We start from the raw sequence: 18,041 nt of genomic DNA on the forward strand, positions 1-18,041 counted from the left end.
TTTTAAAAAAAAATATATATATTCAAACTTGCTAACTGTTTTTTGCTATTATTAAAACCATTTGACAAAATTGTTATTAGGATGGCAGAGTATGGAATCAATTTTATTGACTCTAGAGACGCATCTTAGTAAAGTTTCATTACCAAGGTCTATCATAATACTTCTTGAAATATTCAGGTTTACAAACTCTCACATTGTTATCACTTGATTCTGCTCCTATTACTCATTTAACAAGTATTATTAAACCTTCATTTTCACACACACACTTTAACATATGATTGTGGGTTGCACATTGGATTAATTACATTAATTATGTTCTTTTGTTGAAGGTAACAAACTAAGGGAAAAGGATAGTATATAATTTGCAAAGAAAAAAAAAGAAAAAAAAGAAGAGATAGTATTGATGATAATAAAACGTGGATAAGTTTGGTTTCGTAGCCTCCCTAACCTAAGCAATTAAGCCCGAAGGGGTGTTTTAACACCTAATACCCTAAAGTCAACTGACTTGGGAGCCTATTGGCCCAAAGCTTGTTACATGGGTTAAGGAGAAAAGCTTAAGGGAATCAAACATTGCACTATCTACGTATCAGTATCTGCAACCCGAGTTGTTAAGCTCGTAGGGGTGTCTCAACACCTAATGCCCTAAGACCAACTGGTCTGGGAGTCATTAGCCTAAAACTCGTTTACATGGGTTAAAGATACATTGTGTTTTAAGTTGTATGTGTATATAAATAAAAAGAAAATAAAAAGAAGAAAAAAAAAAGAGAAAAAAAAAAGAAGAAAAAAAATCCCAACCCAAGGAAGTTCACCTTAAACATTTGAACATATAATATTGTTTTCTTCCAACAAAAAGCCCCATCATCTATGTTTTCATTGAGCACACAAAAAAGAAGGTTTATTAATATCTTGTTTACGAAAGTATGAAGCAGGAATATAAATTTAATGAGAGTTTGTTTATCTGGATAGATTAATGGAAGTTGAATGATGAATGCCTTGCTTTGTGGAACTTGCAAATTGTTTCTCTATATTTAACGCTTTAGATTACTAGGGACTAGTAATAAGCTGGTTGGGGGTGTGATTAGTACTTAAAAGTGCCATGTTTATCAAGGTTTTATATCATCATTTTGCACTTGAAGTATCAATAACTCCTTAACCAAATCATGTTTTATAATAACAAGTTTGATATTATAAGTGATTAGTACTTAAAAGTGCATGTTTATCAAGGTTTTATATCATCATTTTGCACTTGAAGTATCAATAACTCCTTAACTAAAGCATGTTTTATAATAACAAGTTTAATATTATAAGATACCTTAATTTATGGTAAATGCTCATTTTTAAAATGCCAGGACTATCACATAAATAAAAGGATTGATTGATGAGTTTAAGCATTGAAAGTTAAAGGACAAAGAGATGGCCAAACTTAGAAAAGAGATGTCGGTGCAGTCCAAACCGGAATATTGCTCGGTAATTGGACTCATATCTGGAGCTCTAGATTTCGGATTTTAGGTCCACTTTATATGGATGGAAAGGTAAGACAAAGGCCTACAACTTTCATGAGGAGCCAAGATTTGAAAAGGTCGTTTTGAAGTCCAAATGGAAGGAACAACGAAGAAGTCCGAAGCTGTCCTGCAGCCCAAACACTATTTAGTGTTCAGCCACATATCTTGAGTTCTAGAAGTCCAAATGACCTCATCTTTTTTTGTTGGAAAGCTGAGACAATTTCCTAGAAACATTCTTGAGGAATTCTGGGCAAATTATGATGTTAGCAATGACGTCTTGATCAGACAAGAAGATAAGGATTGTTATCTAGTCAAGATGTGGCCACCCACTCATCAATTAGTCAACAAATCAATAGTTCAAATTTTGGCCTATAAAAGGAGGCACTTACCATGTATTGAGGCAATCTTGGTTTCCAGATTCAAGATCATGCTCTTGCTTTCTCTCTTTGTATTGCTTATGTTTTGCTTTCATTAATATCAAGTTTATGCACTTCATTTCCTTTCCTTTACTTAGTTAACTTCTTTCTCATTTATGGTTTTTTTCATTTATGTTTCTTTCTTTCATTATGTCTAGCTAAGTTAATTATGTCAAGGTGAAAAGGGTAACACTAATTGGTGTAAGAATAAGTATAATATAAACTTAACATGGACCTTAACGTTGGATACTAACATGTTTTATATTTGTTATCTTGTTCACTTTTTAATACTTGCTTGTTAAATGGTTAATCTAGATTTATGTTGTATAACACTTGGTACAACAAATACTTGGTACTTTCATAGCCCATACTGTATGGTATAACCGACACCTGAGCTATGAAAAGAACTTGATTTGTTGTTAACATAAGTTATAATCATGAATGCCTGCCAACATTTACAAGTACTAGCTTTATTCGAATAAGATAACTAATGTAATCATGTTAACAATTTATAATTTGATTGGAACCTCTTTTATGTGTGGTTTCCAATTGAGTAATAAGAGTTTATATTATACTTGTTTGAAGTACCATTAGTGGATCCTCTAACCTTGACATTTATTTTTATCGTTGTTTAATCCTTACATTAATCTTTTCAACTCAAAGTTCTCATTAATTTCTTCCTTCTCTTCTTTTATATTGTTGTTGTTGTTTGTTGTTATTATTATTATTATCTGTTCATAAAACTCAGTATATCGGCTGGAAACCTGTGACCCGATCTTTTAGATCATTCTCAGGTATAACAACGCCACGTACTGAGTATTATTATTATTATTACTATTACTAGTACTACTATTGTTATTATTATTGTTATTGTTGTTATTGTTGTGCTGTTATTTATAATTTATACAATTAACTTCTCTGTGGTTCGACCCCGGTCTTGCCGGGTTATTTATTACTTCGACACTCCTGCACTTGGGAAAGGACATCAAGCTTTTGGTCGTGTCAATAAGATACCTTAATTTATGGTAAATACTCATTTTAAATGCAGGACTATCACATAAATAAAAGGATTGATTGATGAGTTTAAGCATTGAAAGTTAAAGGACAAAGAGATGGCCAAACTTAGAAAAGAGATGTCGGTGCAGTCCAAACCGGAATATTGCTCGGTAATTGGATCATATCTGGAGCTCTAGATTTCGGATTTAGGTCCACTTTATATGGATGGAAAGGTAAGACAAAGGCCTACAACTTTCATGAGGAGCCCAAGATTTGAAAAGGTCGTTTTGAAGTCCAAATGGAAGGAACAACGAAGAAGTCCGAAGCTGTCCTGCAGCCCAAACACTATTTAGTGTTCAGCCCATATCTTGAGTTCTAGAAGTCCAAATGACCTCATCTTTTTTTTGTTGGAAAGCTGAGACAATTTCCTAGAACATTCTTGAGGATTCTGGGCAAATTATGATGTTAGCAATGACGTCTTGATCAGACAAGAAGATAAGGATTGTTATCTAGTCAAGATGTGGCCACCCACTCATCAATTAGTCAACAAATCAATAGTTCCAAATTTTGGCCTATAAAAGGAGGCACTTACCATGTATTGAGGCATCTTGGTTTCCAGATCAAGATCATGCTCTTGCTTTCTCTCTTTGTATTGCTTATGTTTTGCTTTCATTAATATCAAGTTTATGCACTTCATTTCCTTTCCTTTACTTAGTTAACTTCTTTCTCATTTATGTTTTTTTCATTTATGTTTCTTTCTTTCATTATGTCTAGCTAAGTTAATTATGTCAAGGTGAAAAGGGTACACTAATGGTGTAAGAATAAGTATAATATAAACTTTAACATGGACCTTAACGTTGGAGTACTAACATGTTTTATATTTGTTATATCTTGTTCACTTTTAATACTTTGCTTGTTAAATGGTTAATCTAGATTTATGTTGTATAACACTTGGTACAAACAAATACTTGGTACTTTCATAGCCCATACTGTATGGTATAACCGACACCTGAGCTATGAAAGAACTTGATTTGTTGTTAACATAAGTTATAATCATGAATGCCTGCCAACATTTACAAGTACTAGCTTTATTCGAATAAGATAACTAATGTAATCATGTTAACAATTTATAATTTGATTGGAACCTCTTTTATGTGTGGTTTCCAATTGAGTAATAAGAGTTTATATTATACTTGTTTGAAGTACCATTAGTGGATCCTCTAACCTTGACATTTATTTTTATCGTTGTTTAATCCTTACATTAATCTTTCAACTCAAAGTTCTCATTAATTTCTTCCTTCTCTTCTTTATTATTGTTGTTGTTGTTGTTGTTATTATTATTATTATCTGTTCATAAACTCAGTATATCGGCTGGAAACCTGTGACCCGATCTTTTAGATCATTCTCAGGTATAACAACGCCACGTACTGAGTATTATTATTATTATTACTATTACTAGTACTACTATTGTTATTATTATTGTTATTGTTGTTATTGTTTGTGCTGTTATTTTATAATTTATACAATTAACTTCTCTGTGTGGTTCGACCCCGGTCTTGCCGGGTTATTTATTACTTCGACACTCCTGCACTTGGGAAAGGACATCAAGCTTTTGATCGTGTCAAGTTTTTACCATTTACCATTTTACCATTTACCGTTTCAAGCACACCATAATTTCCAGAACTGGTGATTAGTACTTAAAAGTGCATGTTTATCAAGGTTTTATATCATCATTTTGCACTTGAAGTATCAATAACTCCTTAACCAAATCATGTTTTATAATAACAAGTTTGATATTATAAGATACCTTAATTTATGGTAAATGCTCATTAAAAATGACATCAGTCCCTAAAAATAGGAGACTTGTCTAAAATATTGACGTTTAACCCTATAAAGGAGAAGTACGTCTGAGTTACCAAAAAAAAATGAAAATTTTATTGGAGTCGCCATCTAGTAATTTGAGGGAACTAGAAATCCCAAATTAGACACTGGTTCCAGAGATTCAGGTACTGGGTTAGTTATGATTAAGGAAGGTAGACACCACCCTTAAAAACATCCTTTCAAAAGAAAGGTTTACCCTTACTTGTGTGTTTTTATTTGTTTCAAATGATATTATATTTTGAGCTTATTTTGCAATTTTATTATTTTTTATGGTTAACGTCGGTCCCTAAAAATAGGAGACACGTTAAAAATGACATCAGTCCCTAAAAAATAGGAGACTTGTCTAAAATATTGACGTTTAACCCTATAAAGGAGAAGTACGTCTGAGTTACCAAAAAAAAACTATGGACATAATCCATATTGGTATTTAAACTTTTGACATCGGTCCTTTTCTAAAAAAAGAGACATGTCGGCGAGTAATATTTGTTTATAAAATTATTTTTATATCGTTGAGAAATGAGTATCTTATATTTGAAATTTGGGCTTTGGACCCACAAACGATAACATGATAGGATGGGTGTTGGACCCGCGTTGTTATTCTTTTTTTTTGTTTTTTTTTTTTTATTTTACAACATGCAAGAAAATTTATATACAAAATAACAAAAATGTTAGAAATAAAAAAAATTACTTGAGCACCACAATATAGGTAAAAGACTGAAATACCCTCGGATTTATCAGAAATTTACGAAAATGCCACTGGCGGCGCGTGTGGCTCACGCGTGGCTACTGTTGGTGGCGGCGAGATTTTCAGGCGAGATTTCTGGCCAACCGATAGTCGGTTCTGGTAGATCTGAGGCCGAGGATTCTGTTGGTGGTGGTCTCGACGTCCGTTGATGGCTGAGGAGGGAGAGTCAACGCCTTGAAGCTTCGGTGGCCGGCGACGATCGCGACCTTTTTCCGGCCAGATGAGGCGGTGAAAACGATGAAAACCACCGGGGTTTTACTTTACAGCATGTGAGGAACCTTTCTGTGGTGGTACGGAGGTTTGATACGGCCGATGACGGGAGATCGGAGGAGAGAGAGAGTCGCCGGCGAGAGGAGAGAGATGCTCTGAGATTGGCTACGGTGCGGACGCGTATATGGTGTACCGGTGCCGCTGAAGGATGTTAACCGTTGGATCTTGGATGAAACGATCGGATGGTTGTGATTGGCTAGATCTGCAAGTTGATCGGACGGTTGTGATTTTCTGGGTTTTGATCCTGTGTGGCTCGGTGCACCGAAATCTCGGTGCACCGGATGACGTGGCGCAACGGGATTAAATCTTGGATTATTTCAATGGCTGAGATGAATCGGGATATATTTGGTATTTTTCAAATTGATTTTTTTTCTAAATAATATGCTACTCTCATGAACAAAAATTAAAAAAGAACATGCACAGTGTCCCAATTCTTTCTCTTCCTTTTTTTTCTCCTTTTTTCCTGCCCCCCAATCTTCGGTGGCTATTTATAGCCACTAACAGGGGAGAGCTGAGCACCTGCTCCGTTCATAATTCACCTGCTCAGCCAACTGCCCCACCAATCATGCAACTACTCTGCTGACTTGCATTATTTATTATTTGTTTTTTTTTCTTGTTTTATTATATATAATAATAAATATTTATTCAGTATTATAAAAAGCCAGTTTCAACCGCTAACACAAAAAAACATCTGATAGGTATCAACCCGGTAAACCGGGTTTTAACCGAAAAATGATGGTTTTGACCCAAAAATAGCTCGAAACTCATTTTTCATCCTAGTCGACATGGTTTGACCCGTATTGACCTGGTGAACTCAGTTTTGGTCAAAAATGACGTTTTTGACCTGAAACAGCTCGGAACTCATTTTTAAACCTGGTCGACATGGTTTGACCCATATTGACCCGGTGAACTCGGTTGTGGTTGAAAATGACGTTTTTAACCCGAAACAACCCGAAACTCATTTTTAAAACTGGTCAACATGGTTTGAATGAAAAGATGCGGTTGACTCGAGAAAAAAAATTTTGAATTTTCAAATTTTTCTCTTAATTAATTTTTTTTGGATTTTTTTGAAAACATATCAAAAACATGGGTCAAAAATTGGGTAGCAACAGATGCCCCCTCTTTACAATGCTTACGAAGCAAAAATCCTCGATGTTTTGCATAGTAAGCTTTGTAAAGAAAAAAAACTTGTCTTTCTGTCTCTCTTTTTTTCGTTAACCTGAGATCCCATCTGGCGACCTCCTTTACCAAAACCAAAGAATGTGTGTAGCTCGGTCAACCTGAAATCCCATATGGAGATTCCCTTTAACCAAAGCTACATGAGATCCCATCAGGCAACCTCATTCAATCAAAACAAAAGAATGTGTAAAACATGGTCTCATTGTAATGGGTAACCAACCCAGATGAAAAGAATGTGAAATGCAGTCTCATTGTAATGGGTGACCTACCCAAGAAAAAGAAAAGAGTGGTCTCATTGTAATGGGTAACCAACCCAGGTGGAGAAAAAAAAAAGATGGAGAATGGTCTCATTCTAATGGGTGACCTACCCAGAAAAAAATGGTGGTCTCATTGTGATGGGTGACCTACCCAAGTGGAAAGGATATGAAAAAGCGGTCTCGTTGTGATGGGTGACCTACCCAAAAAAAAATGGTGGTCTCATTGTGATGGGTGACCTACCCAAGTGGAAAGGATATGAAAAAGCGGTCTCGTTGTGATGGGTGACCTACCCAAATAAAAAAAAATGTGAAAAAGCGGTCTCGTTGTGATGGGCGACCTACCCAGAATGAAAAAAAATGTGAAATGTGGTCTCATTGTAATGGGTGACCTACCCAGATGGAAAAAATATGATGAAGTGGTCTCGTTGTGATGGGCGACCTACCCAAATAGAAAGAATGTGAAGTGCGGTCACATTGTAATGGGTGACCTACCCAAAAATGGAAAAAATATAAAGTGTGGTCTCATTGTAATGGGTGACCTACCCAGAGGGAAAAAATATGATGAAGTGATCTCGTTGCAATGGGCGACCTACCCAAATAGAAAGAATATGAAGTGCGGTCTCATTGTAATGGGTGACCTACCCGATTGATAAAATGCGAGGAAACTCGCAAGTGGTCTAATTGTTCCAGGCGACCTGCCCGATTGATAAAATGCGAGGAACTCGCAAGTGGTCTAATTGTTCCAGGCGACCTGCCTGATGATAAAATGCGAGGAAACTCGCAAGTGGTCTAATTGTTCCAGGCGACCTGCCCGATGGAAAAAAGAATGCGAGGAAACTCGCAAGTGGTCTAATTGTTCCAGGCGACCTGCCCGATTGATAAAATGCGAGGAAACTCGCAAGTGGTCTAATTGTTCCAGGCGACCTGCCCGATAAATGAAAAAAAAAATGCGAGAAAACTCGCAAGTGGTCTAATTGTTCCAGGCGACCTGCCCGATAAATGAAAAAAAATGCGAGAAAACTTGCAAGTGGTCTAATTGTTCCAGGCGACCTGCCCGATGATAAAATGCGAGCAAGTGGTCTAATTGTTCCAGACGACCTGTGCTTGACCGCTTTTTGTGATCGGCTTGTTTTAACTCGCAAGTGCACGAGTGTGCGATGTAGCAATTAACTCGGTAAGATCGAGGTCATATCCACAGAGAGCTAGATCTGGAAATTAAGCTAGGTAACAACAAAAAAACTCAAGAGAAATTAAATTAACAATAACTTGGTTGAAAATAATTGATGGATTTGTTTTCAAAGATGAAAAAGTGTAAATAGATTTTAAAAGACAAGAAAAAGTAAGTCTTGGTCCAAATCAATTTTAATGGTGATGTATTGGTGATTTCTTCAACATATATAAGATAACTCAACCTAATATCAACGATGGTGATATTAGATCGGAAGATATTACAATGAAGTTTTAAAAGATGAAGATTAATTATTGCTTAAGAATGAACAAGTACTTTCAAATTAAGTAAGACATTGAATCAAGCAATCTCTATACCAAAACTAAGGTTTGTGCATAAAAATTCAAGATTATAACATTACCTAAATGATTTCTAAAATTTCTTTGCAATAATAAAACATTCATGAAGAAGATGAGAAGATAATCATTAACATTCATTCATATCTTAAAGAACTCACCTCAATCACCATCATCCTTGATTTGGATCCAAGAAAGAGATTAGCCAACCATGATTATATATAAGAACACTTTAATAAACATGAAATAACTTGAATCAAACTGAAATAATAAGTTTTACAAACTAAAGAACCGAAATCTACAAAGAAGAACACAACAGAATTTCAGTAAAAATTCGGACACAAATCTGACTCTAACTTTGGACAGCAATTCGACCCTCTTAGAAGCCTCCCCTGGAGATGGCTATTAGAGACATATTTATAGGAAATTCTGTTAGCTTTCCATATCATTAAAGAACATCTCATTTTGACATCTGAGTCAACAGTTATGGGCAAAACACCGAAAGGTGTTCTGGAAAATTAAATCAGGCCAGCTTGGAGAACACTTTGGTGCACGTTTTTCTTCCTCCTTTATGAGCTGTTTCTTTCTTCTTTTTGACCCAAAATAATGTCACAATGTCCCCTCCAGCTTTCCATCCATGTGCTTGCCCTCTTGGATCAATTAATTGCCCAAAATAAATCAAATGTTATTTGTTGTGTGGACATGTAAGATCATGGATTGTGCTTGGGCTGATTTGGAGGCTGATTTGGGGCTGATTTGGGGCTGAACTTGAGGCTGAATTTGAGCATCAAATAAGTATACAAATGTACATATTATTTGGGCTAAGATTGACTTTGAAACCTTAAGTGTTTGATGGTTGAAGTTTGCACACAACATAAGGCAAGTTTGGGCTTGAAATAGATCATATGATATTCTTTTCTAGAATTGGAATAGAATTGATTTTTGGGGCAAATTTAGAGCACTAATTTGAACCAAGATTTGCTTCAATCTTCAACTAAATTTCTCTTCAATTCTTTGTTCCGAATTCTGACGTTGAATTTTCTGAAATAATTCATTTAAGCTCCAAAAACCTATCGAAACATTAAAAGAAACTTCATTACTAAAAAGCACATCACTTATTATAAAAACCCAAATAAAAACAATAAATACATATGTAAAATAAAAGACTTAATGATACTTTTGATGCACAATCACACCCCTGAACTTAGATTTTGCTAGTCCTCAAGCAAAACAAAACATAAAACCTTTAAAATAAAAACAACAATAATAACATAATTAGGCTCGACTCATCACACTTAAAGGACCTATCATGCAAACATTGGTATCTTTAACTTGGTGCACACAATAGCAAATAAAGAAAAATAAGCATACTCACATTCTCTAAGTCAAACATCCATACAAAATTCCAAATTCAATCGTATTTATCATCATGCAACCAACATAATTGATTCACGCGAAAAACTCAACTTGTAATCTTCCCTTTTCACTACTACAAACAAGGTAGCAAACTAAAGAAATATCTATATATATTTTTTCCTTTTTTTTTTCTTTTTTTTTTTTTTTTAAAGATATTATTTATTCTTTTTCTTTAAGTGATCACTTCCCTTTTGACGCGAATACAAACATTTGTGATGAATGCACCCGGTTACTCACAAAGTCACAAACTTAAAGTGCTTTTGCATACTCATATTTCAAGCTGCCTTTTGACGTAAAGATAAACATTTGTGATGAATACCCCTAGTTACTGAGCAACTCAAAACATTGGAGTAGATAGAACTTTGTACACATTTATTTATTTATTTGTGTAATAATTATTACTTTATTTACTTAAACCTTGTTTAGGACTAGATCAAAAGGGATAATCACAAGTAAAGCATCACACTCATCTTTCATGCATAATCACACAACTCACACAACTTTTACAAGGAAAGATGTACTTCAATAATCTTAAAAAAAAAAGTATGCTATATCTTGCTTTATAAGATATTATCTATCCCAAATTAAAGCATGCAATGTTCAACACAATAATGAATCCAAAAATGTAATGTTGATCCTAAACAAGTTCTCATTCACATTCGAATGCAAGTTTTTTTTTTTTTTTTTTTTTTTAAACAAGCATGGTTATCTCAAGCATTCAACATAATCAAATATCTAAAATTAAGTTTTACATTATCCTCAATGTAAAAAAGAAAGAGAAGAAAAGTATAACGATTAGAAAACTGTTACTCCCCTTTTGTTTTCAAGGATGAATGTCTGATTGACTTGGACATGAGCTGACTTCTTGCTTGATTTTTTTTTTTTTAACCTGCACATCATATTGATTTTTTTTTTTTAAATAAAGAACCTCACACCCCCCCCCAACTTAAAATAATGCATTGTCCCTAATGCATGAACAAGAAAATATAAGAGATGGAAGAAAGAAAATAAAAATAAAAATAAAAATAAAAATGAAAACGAAAAAAAAATCAAAATCAAAATAAAAACGCATTACTTCTGATACTACAATGGTATTGGATCTTCAAGATCCAATGTCTCAACTTCAGCCACAACGTTTTCAAGATAAGGTTTCAATCGATGACCATTTACTTTGAAAACATTTCCATTCTTAGGATTTTCTACCTCAAATGCACCATGCTCAGAGATGGATTTAATCACAAATGGACCAATCCATTTTGTCCTCAACTTCCCAGGAAAGAGATGTAATCGTGAATTATACAAGAAGAACCTTTTGACCAATATGAAAGGATTTTCTAAAAATATGTTTATCATGCAAAGCTTTCATCTTATGTTTTGAAATTTTTGCATTTTCAAATGCATCATTTCTCAGCTCCTCTAATTCATCCAATTGAAGCTTTCTATTTTTTTCAACCTCGTTTTCATTGTCATTGAATTGCCGGATGGCCCAATATGCACGATGCTCAATCTCAACAGGGAGATGACAAGGTTTTCCATAAACTAGCCTATAAGGGAGACATTTCTAAAGAGGTCTTGTAAGCAGTGCGATATGCCCACAAAAGCATCAACTAGTCGTAGGGACCAATCCTTACGGTTTGGATTGACTGTTTTCTCTAAAATGTTTCTTGATCTCCCTATTTGCCAACTCAGCTTGGCCACTAGTCTGTGGGTGATATGGGGTACTGACCTTGTGAATTACACCATATTTTCTCATCAACATCCCAATGGGCTTGTTACAAAAATGCTTTCCCCCATCACTAATCATATCCCGGGGCATGCCAAAACGAGAGAAAATATTTTCTTTTCAAGAATTTGACAACAACTCGATGGTCATTGGTGCGAGATGCAATGGCCTCCACCCATTTAGACACATAATCAACAGCTACAAGGATGAAGTGGTAGCCAAATGAACTTGGAAAAGGTCCCATGAAATCAATCCCCCAACAATCAAATATTTCCAAAACAAGAATGGGGTTAAGGGCATCATGTTACGCCTAGTGAGGTTACCTAGTCGTTGGCATCGGTCACATGCAACACAGAAGGCATGGACATCTTTGAACATAGTGGGCCAATAAAAACCACATTGCAAGATCTTGGCAGTCGTTTTCTTGGAAGAGAAATGCCCACCACAGGCTAATACATGACAAAAATTAATGACACTTGGAATTTTCATGATCAGGGATGCACCGCCTAACAATTTTGGTCAGGGCAATATTTTAAATAGGTAGGGGTCATCCAAAAAAAAGTACGCACGTTGCGCAAGAATTTTTGTTTATCAGTTTAGACCAATGAGAAGGAATCTGACTTGTGGCTAGGTAATTTGCTATGTCAGCATACCATGGAGAGCCAATGTAGGAAACAGTACCTGCACAAAATAAATTTTCATCAGCAAAGAATTCATTTATTGGAGATTCATCAGTTGTGGTCTCATAGCTTGAAAGACGGGACAAATGATCAGCCACTACATTCTCTACTCCCTTTTTATCTCGAATTTCAAGGTTAAACTCTTGGAGTAGGAGGATCCATCGAATCAAACGTGGCTTGGCATCCTGTTTTGTGAGCAAGTATTTCAATGCTGCATGATCAGTGAAAACAATAACAAGAGATCCAACCAAATAAGACCTGAACTTGTCTAATGCAAAGACCACAGCTAAGAGTTCTTTTTCGGTTGTAGTGTAATTCAATTGAGCATCATTCAAAGTCTTGCTAGCATAATAAATGACATGAGGCTTCTTATCTTTTCTTTGCCCTAAAACAGCCCCAACCGCAAAATCACTAGCGTCACACATCAGTTCAAATGGTAAAGACCAATCAGGAGCTTGCATGATTGGTGCAGTGGTCAACAACCCTTTAAGCTTTTCAAAAGCTTCTTGACATTTTGATGTCCAATCAAATTGGACATCTTGTGACAACAAGTTACACAATGGTTTGGCAATGGTACTAAAAGAATGAATGAATCTTCGATAGAAACCAGCGTGTCCTAAAAAGGATCTCACATCTTTCACAGTCCTAGGGGTAGGTAATTTTTGAATGACTTCAACTTTTGACTTAATCCACCTCTATCCTTTTGAAGAAACAATGTGACCTAAGACAATGCCATGTGTCACCATAAAATGACACTTCTCCCAATTAAGTACAAGATTGCTCTCTCTTCACATCTTTCAAGAACTTTTTCTAAATGCATTAGACACAACTCATAAGAATCCCCATAAACTGAAAAATCATCCATGAAAACTTCCAAAAAATTTTCCACCATGTCACTAAAGATACTCATCATACACCTTTGAAAAGTGGCTGGTGCATTACACAAGCCAAAAGGCATTTTTCTATAAGCATAGGTACCAAAAGGACAAGTGAAAGTGGTTTTTTCTTGGTCTTCTAAAGAAATCTCAATTTGGTTGTAACCTGAGTAGCCATCAAGAAAACAATAGAAAGCTCTTCCGGCTACTCTTTCAAGCACTTGGTCTAAAAATGGAAGCGGAAAATGGTCCTTCCTAGTCACCATGTTCAACTTACGATAATCAATGCACATACGCCATCCAGTTTGGATTCTAGTTGGTACTAGCTCATTATTTTCATTTTTTACGACAGTGACTCCAGATTTTTTTGGGACAACTTGGGTTGGACTAACCCATTTTGAGTTTGCAATGGGGTAAATGATACCCGCATCAATGCACATACGCCATCCAGTTTGGATTCTAGTTGGTACTAGCTCATTATTTTCATTTTTTACGACAGTGACTCCAGATTTTTTTGGGACAACTTGGGTTGGACTAACCCATTTTGAGTTTGCAATGGGGTAAATGATACCCGCATCAAGTAGTTTAAGCACTTCACCTCTCACTACTTCCTTCATGTTTGGGTTCAATCGTCTTTGCATTTGCCTCACAGATTTAGCCTCTTCTTCAAGATATATTCTATGTGTACATAAAAGAGGGCTAATTCCTTTCAAGTCAGTGATTGTCCACCCAATTGCTTTCTTGTGTTTTCTCACCACTCTCAAAAGTTCTTGTTCCTGCTCTATGCTAAGTTTTGATGAAATCACAATAGGATATGATTCATCTTCCCCTAGAAATGCATACTTAAGATCACTCGGTAAAGGCTTCCTTTCTGGTTTATAAGGTCGGACAAGAGATGCCTCCACTTTCACTTGGGGTGAAATCAAAGGCTCAAACGATGGGGTCCATTGACCTATTGACATAATAGGCATTGGATCCAGATAAGTCTCGAGTTCTTTTACTTCCTCATCAACACATTCCAAAGAATAAAGTCTTTCATCATGAATTAAAGTTCTTTCCAATGGATCCTTTACCCATTCTCTCTCAAAGTGTTCTTGACAAATTGTTTGGATCAAATCTACCTCTCTAATGTCCTCATGTTCACCAATTTGTTTGGAGACATTGAATATGTTCATCTCCACAGTCATATTCCCAAAAGACAATTTCATCACCCCATTCCTACAGTTAATTAAAGCATTGGATGTAGCTAGGAAAGGTCTACCTAAGATGACTGGGATGGGAGCATTAGAACCTTGAATAGGTGCGGTGTCTAACACTACAAAATCAACAGGAAAGTAGAATTTATCTACTTGGACCAACACATCCTCAACAATACCCCTAGGAATCTTGATTGACCTATCAGCTAATTGAAGGGTGATTCGAGTAGGCTTGATTTCTCCTAAACCTAATTGTTCGTAAACAGTGTAGGGTATCAAATTCACACTTGCTCCTAAATCCAACAAAGCTTGGTCTATCTTATGACTTCCAATAATGCATGAAATGGTAGGACAACCAGGATCTTTGTATTTGGGAGGGGTCTTAAACTGGATGATGGCACTAGCATGCTCAGTTAGAAAGGCTCTTTCTTTCACATTCAATCTCCTTTTGACTGTGCATAAGTCCTTAAGGAACTTTGCATAAGATGGGACTTGTTTAATTGCATCAAGGAGTGGAATGTTGACTTTCACTTGTTTGAACAATTCATAGATTTCCGAGTTCACAAGATCATGTTTAGGTTTCCCTAACCTCTGTGGAAATGGTGCTCTAGGAACAAATTCTAAATCACTCACTTTGACTCCAATTTTTCTTGAATCATCTCCTTTCTCACTCATCTCTTTCTCATTTATCTCACCTTCTTTGTCACTCAAACTCTCATTTGTCACTTGTGTTTTGATTCCCTCTTCACTCTCCCTAGATTTCTCCTCCACAATACCTTTAGGAATCCCAAAACCTATAGCTTTGTCAACAATCTTTCCACTTCTAAGGGTAGTGATGGCTTGGACTTGTTCATGGTTTGAAGGTTCACCAAGTGAAGATTCACTCATGTGTACCTGACCTCTAGGATTTGGCATTGGTTGAGCTGGGATCTTTCCCTTCTCTTGAATGCTTAGTGATTGAGTCAACTTGGTTAGTTGACTTCGAATGTCATCTAAGGTCCTATTGGTCTGGTCTTGAAATTTGTAAGCTTGGTTGTTGATTCCTCCTTGTGTTTGCATGAATTGTTGAAGAGTATCCTCTAAGGATCTCTTATGAGGTGGTTGGTACGTGTTATGTGTGGGAGCATGAAATGGTTGGGGTGGAGGTTGAAATGTTTGAGGTGCTGAAGAGCCCTCATTTCTCCATCCAAAATTTGGGTGGTTCCTCCATCCAGGATTATAGGTCTCAGAGTAGGGATTGCCTACTTGGTTTGAAAATGGCTTTCTAACATTATTTGAATCAGAAGTTTGGCCATATAGCACTTCCTTGAAGGCTGGAATGGTAGGACACTCAGTTGTCCTATGCCCTTTGCTCTCACAAACAACACAACTTTCCTCTTGTTGTTCACTCATGACATGCACTTTTTTAATCTCAAGAGACTCTACTTTCCTAGCCAATGAGGCTAATCTAGCATTAAGATCATCAGTCTCTTTTAATTGGAACTTCCCACTTGAATGAGAAATGGTGTTTCTAGACTCAACATGAAGTGGGAGAGAAGTCTCCCATTGCTTTGTGTTTTCAGCCAATTGATCAAAAAAAATCGAAGGCTTCACTTGGTTCTTTGTCATAAAACTCACCATTACACATGGTTGACACTAGCTTTTTAAAATCTGTGGTAAGAGAGTCGTAGAAGAAACTCACTAACCCTCCACATCTCAAAACCATGGTGGGGCATGCATTTTAACAAGTCTTTGAACTTTTCCCAAGCTTGGTGAAATGACTCATTTGGACTACAAGAAAAATTCATCATTTGACGTTGTAAGGCTGCCGTCCCTATGAGTGGGGAAGTATTTTTTCAAAAATTCAGCTTGTATTTCTCTCCATGTACCTATAGACCTAGGACGTAAGGAGTTTAGCCAAAGCTTGGCTTTATCCTTTAGAGAGAATGGGAACAAATTTAAGCCGAATAGTTTCCTCAGTGCATGTTCTATCAATAAAAGTATTACATACCTCTTCAAAGTCCTTAATGTGTATGTATGGATTTTCAGAATCCATACCGTGAAATGTGGGAAGAAGTTGAATCATGCCCGGTTTCAAATTGAAAGCTTGTTGGTTAAGAGGCAAGATAATACACGAAGGTGTACTTTGTCTAGCCGGGTGAAGATACTCTCTAAGAGTTCGAAAATTAGGTTGATCATTAAATTGTGGAGGTCCATTACCTTGAACACTCCCTTCACCCTCTACATCTTCAACATTAGCCATGATAAAATAATAATAATAATAATAAAAATAACAATTATATGAATACGAAAGGAAAGGAGAGAAAAAAAAAAAAATTGCAAATAAAAGTAAATGAAACGTACAAGATAAAGTAATGGCTCAAAAATAAAAATACAACAAATTAAGAAATTCACTCTCCAACTAATAAACAATATTAACAACAATAAACATTAAAAGATAAGTATAACAAGCATGAATAAAGAGGCGGTAATACCGGCCAAGCACTTCAAAACAATAAATATTAAAGAAATAATAACAATAAATAACAACAAAATAAAATAAACAAATAACAACAAAATAAAATAAACAAGAGGCGGTAATACCGGCCAAGCACTTCAAACAATAAATATAAAAGAAATAACAACAATAAATAACAACAAAATAAAATAAACAAGAGGCGGTAATACCGGCCAAGCACTTTAGACAATAAATATAAAAGAAATAACAACAAAAAAATAAAATAAACAAGAGGCGGTAAAACCAGCCTTATAATATAAATAATAAATATTAGAAACTAACTAGAATAAACAATAAAAGAAAAATGGTTGAACCAACCAAAATCCAACAATTAATAGTCCAATATCCAAAAAGTTGAGGTCAAATTTTTTTTTTTAGGCGGTAAAACCAGCCATTTGATTTTTTATTTATATGAATTTTTTTTTATTTTTCAATAATCAAATATAAATTTGTTACCTTTGCTTGCTAGCTCCCCGGCAACGGCGCCAAAATTGCTTGACCGCTTTTTGTGATCGGCTTGTTTTAACTCGCAAGTGCACGAGTGTGCGATGTAGCAATTAACTCGGTAAGATCGAGGTCATATCCACAGAGAGCTAGATCTGGAAATTAAGCTAGGTAACAACAAAAAAACTCAAGAGAAATTAAATTAACAATAACTTGGTTGAAAATAATTGATGGATTTGTTTTCAAAGATGAAAAAGTGTAAATAGATTTTAAAAGACAAGAAAAAGTAAGTCTTGGTCCAAATCAATTTTAATGGTGATGTATTGGTGATTTCTTCAACATATATAAGATAACTCAACCTAATATCAACGATGGTGATATTAGATCGGAAGATATTACAATGAAGTTTAAAAAGATGAAGATTAATTATTGCTTAAGAA

At 35.5% G+C, this 18,041-nt stretch overlaps 1 pseudogene; it reads right to left on the reverse strand.

Annotated features, from left to right (window-relative positions):
• Positions 1-11,269: 11,269 nt before the first annotated feature.
• LOC140954651 (uncharacterized) lies at positions 11,270-16,908 on the reverse strand (annotated as a pseudogene).
• Between the last annotated feature and the right edge of the window lie 1,133 nt (positions 16,909-18,041).

Source organism: Populus alba, chromosome 1, assembly GCF_005239225.2.
Source record: "Populus alba chromosome 1, ASM523922v2, whole genome shotgun sequence".
NCBI classification, from domain to species: domain Eukaryota; kingdom Viridiplantae; phylum Streptophyta; class Magnoliopsida; order Malpighiales; family Salicaceae; genus Populus; species Populus alba.